At 39.1% G+C, this 4,317-nt stretch overlaps 1 pseudogene; it reads right to left on the bottom strand.

The window, feature by feature from the left end:
• Window positions 1-2,867: 2,867 nt before the first annotated feature.
• LOC123172775 (rRNA-processing protein UTP23 homolog) overlaps window positions 2,868-4,317 on the bottom strand; it is a 7,701-nt pseudogene continuing 6,251 nt past the window's right edge.

Genomic DNA, 4,317 nt, shown 5'->3' with positions numbered 1-4,317 from the left:
GTACTGATGATGACTACAAATATTTTACTACGATTCGCCTGCACTCCGAGAGGACCCATATATTTTCTGTCACAGCCTTTGGAATGACAATTTGGGTGGCACTATTCGTGTTAGTCCTATAACTGGCCGGAGCTCACGAGTTAATTGTATTGTGATAGATTCAGTTCCCGTAGGTACATGGTGACAGCAATCTTCTAACTATGAAGAAATGCAAGTCACAAAATCTTGTTCAGCTTTTAAGCTAACATGGATGGTGAAATGATGGTTTTGTTATCATAGGCAAGTACATAGAACTGTTACCATGCATGTCTTAATATAAAAAGTGAGATGTATCTTCTTTCCATGCATATCATGACTATGACGTTTGTTCCAAACCATATAAGGCCAATTGGCATGTTGAGCACTTTCAAATTGTATTTATATTCCTTTTTGAATCAATTGGAATGCCCAGCTATGTAAAAGGTATATAACCTAACTTACAGGCTAAATTAATATGCCCTCGTATAGCAGAAGTGACAAAGTATAACTGTAAAATTTTCAACCATTTTTCTTTTTCTTTAAAAAAATATAGTGCAGGCAGAGCACTCACATGACACAAAACTGGGCAGGCATAGAGTTTAGAGGCGGTACTCTTAGTTGTATTTGTTTCTCTTTCTCTCATATTGATTAGTTTAACTGATAGAAGCCTCTTGTAGGTCTTACAGAGATGGTGTTAGGATGGAATAACGACCTTACAACGCAACAAGATGATAAGGGAAGTACACCTCTTCACTTAGTTGCATCTATGCCACGTCAAAAAGACCGACGATACATACGTTTACTTCTACTGGAAGCCAATCCAGATGCATTGTATCAACTGGACAATGATGGATCATTCCCCATACACGTGGCTGCATCCGTTGGCTCAAGAATTACCATCAATGTCTTTCTTCAGAAGTCGCCCAGTTGCGCTGGTCTACGTGATGCTAGGGGAAGGACATTTCTTCATGTTGCAGTTGACAAAATGAAAATATGGCCGGTCTGGTCTGCTTGCAGAAACCAGTCGTTATCATGGATTTTAAATATGCAAGACAATGGTGGAAACACTGCACTGCATTTAGCCGTCCAAAAAGGAACACTGATGATATTCTGTGCTATATTTGGGAATAAACAAGTGCACTTAAATTTAACAAATGAGAAAGGAGAGACCCCGCTTGATATAGCACATTGCAATATTCCCAAAGAATTGCATTATAACCAGGTAATATACATGCAGTCATTTTATTTTTCAGCACGGACTTGAAGGTGAATGAGAACAATTAAGTTTCATGGTTCAAAATTTACTTATTTTGATTTTGCAGAACGCTGAAGTAAAAATACATCTAGCGCTCCAACTCGCTGATGCTAAAAGGGGCATTTATCGCCTGGATTACTTTGAAGAAAATGATATTGTCCAAGTGAGAAAAGATGAAATGGATAGTGTAAAAGAAGGGACAAGCAGTCTGTGTATTGGCTCTGTCTTAATTGCAACTGTGACTTTTGCTGCATCTTTCGCCATCCCTGGAGGTTACAGGGCTGATGACCACACAAATGGGGGCACACCAACGCTTGCTGGAAAGTATACTTTTGATGTGTTCACCATAGCCAATGCACTTGCCTTCACTTTCTCTGCAATGGCTACTATTTCTCTCATGTTTTCTGGATCTCCCATGGTATCTCTTCAAATCCGGAAAATGCACATACAATTGGCCTATTTTCTCATGGGGATTTCGGTTACAAACTTGACAACTGCCTTTGCACTTGGTAGCTATATGATGTTAGCTCCAGTTGCCCATAAGATTGCCATTGCAGTATGTGTCATGAGTTTTCTCGTATTGGTATATCAGAATTTGGACCCGACAATCAAGAATTGTGTTCTTGTGTCACCGTTGTTGAGGAGAAAGGGGATATGTTATAGGATAGTCACTATCCCATTGACAGCATTCATGTTCATGGGCTTTGTTCTAATTCAACTTTCACCTGTAGTTGTCTTCATCTGTTTGACTGTGTTAATTCACACTGGTCACAAAGTGGAACCAGCCGCACAACCACCGACACCATTAGCTTGAAGAGGCCTAAGTAGATAGACGTATATTACCATCTTTAAGTGGATGACAATTGGAGGTTTCGGATCTGCTATCATCAAAAATTGTATCAGAAGTATGTTTGTTGAAGAACTATATATATGCCAATTGGAGGTTTTGGATTTGCTAACGTCAAAAGTATTATCAGAAGTCTGTTTGTTGAAGAACCATATCGAATCACGTGTTGTGTGCTGCTGTGCTTTGATCTTGTTTGTTGAAGAGTTAATGTGCATGTACCAATGTAAACAATTAAGATAATTGAAGGAGCTATGTCATTTCCAGTTTTTACGGTATTTTGAATTTATATTGCTTTTACCAATATTTTGAATATATATTTCTCCATATTGCTTGAAAAAAATGATTTATTGACCATGCCGGCTGGCAACATCTGTACAATGGTGTGGCATTCTTTCCTCTGAAAATAGTGGGGGTCATTTTTATCACCAAAACCATTGAAGAATCAACAGACATCACTGCCCAACCTAGACAGCAGCATCGATGCGGTGGCAATTGTTAGAATCCATGTCGACGTGCTGGTGGTTGCTGAAATCCACGCGGGCGGTTTAGATGGCATCATCACGTCACAACGGACAAATCTTATAGTATTAACCAGCACTAGATTTAAGATTTTTGAAGTCCAACAACAGCCTCAAAATACTAGTACAACAACAGCATCAAACACTAAATCTTATAGTGTTACATTGTCAAAAAATTCTACCTAAAATCCTCTATCGATGGTGCATGATTTATCGAATTAACTAACGATTATGTAGCATTTGAAGAAACACCATCAGCACATAATCTTTGTAGGTCCATCAGCTCACTGTCTCTGCTTTGACTGCTGTCTTTGATGCTTCTCTTCCGCTTCCTAACCCTCTTTCGCTTCGCCTCACCATCAGCCTTTTGATCCTGAAGAAAATAAGTTCTCACTAGTGCTTGTTGTCGCGAGATTTCTATACACGAGTCATTAGCATCCAAATACAAATCAAATCATGAGCTACAGCAATTAGGAAATTTGCAATGGGCTTCACTGTCTAAGAGCCTATACAAGATTTAGTTGTCACATTATTTTTTATCCGTCTTACTCTTAGTTAGGAAGTCAGGCATCTCCAGGCTAGTTTTACAGTAAGAACTATGATACTTACGTGAGCATGTTCCAAGTATTGCATACACCTCACAGATGTCAACTGATAATGCTGTGTAGTGACAATTACCTGACTTTGAGCAGCTGATGGTTGGGGCTTTGGTTTCTTTTTCTTGCAGCAGAGTGGGTTTGGACCCTGCAGAAGGACACACATTAACATTTCGTAAAAGAAGGCAGAGATGCAGTTATGATCTCAAAATTTTGATTACGCCCACTAGATCCTAACAATGGATTATCCTGAGAAACAGTAAATGTAAATATAACTTTTGCTCTGTTCCTTTTAAACTTGCTCTTCTCTTCCACTCCAGGTATGTTTCCACCGACAGATGCCTTTCCTTCTGATGACGCCTTCAGCAGCTTCTTATATTCTGATTTTTCCATATGGATACGCTTCTCCTCGTTCAACTGAGCAAACTTGCGTTGCTGCACAGAGGGTTGCTCAATAAACAGGGAGTTCTTCAGACCGTATATCACAGGAACACAAGGAACCTACAGCAAAGTAAAACATGCATGAACACATTGCTGCACAAAAACTTTATAACATAAGATGGAAAAATAGATCTGTTTCTGTTGTTTCCATTAAATAAATGACACAAGTTGTATTAATGTCCCTGAGAAAATTCTTTCAAAAATAAAGTTCAGGTGATAACATGGTAAAAGTAGAATGCTACAAAAGCATAGCAAATCTTCATACCTCTCGTAGCTTTGCCCGGAGACCAAAATCCTGGGTGGCGACAAAGTAGTGCTCTGGATTCTTATCACCAACCAATTATAGGTACAATCCACTGCATTGACCACTTTGTCATCCTAGCAACTGAAGACACAAATAAAATTCCATAGAACAAACAATCAGCACCTCCGCAAAACTATCCTCACTGAATGTAGTAGTATGAATACACTCAACACATCAAGAGAAGTCTGTCCCTAGAAAAGCAAAATCAAATAGAAGTCCATTGAACAATCTGTGTTTCAAACTCCTCTGATACTATCCTTCCTGAATGACTGAACGTAGTAGTATCACTTCATACAAACTGAGACAATCAGCGGCGGCCAAGAAATTGCATCAGCGAC

This window comes from Triticum aestivum, unplaced genomic scaffold (assembly GCF_018294505.1).
Source record: "Triticum aestivum cultivar Chinese Spring unplaced genomic scaffold, IWGSC CS RefSeq v2.1 scaffold120443, whole genome shotgun sequence".
Lineage (NCBI taxonomy): Eukaryota > Viridiplantae > Streptophyta > Magnoliopsida > Poales > Poaceae > Triticum > Triticum aestivum.
The sequence above is the reverse complement of the archived record's forward strand: the minus strand, read 5'-3'. Positions and strand labels throughout refer to the sequence as shown.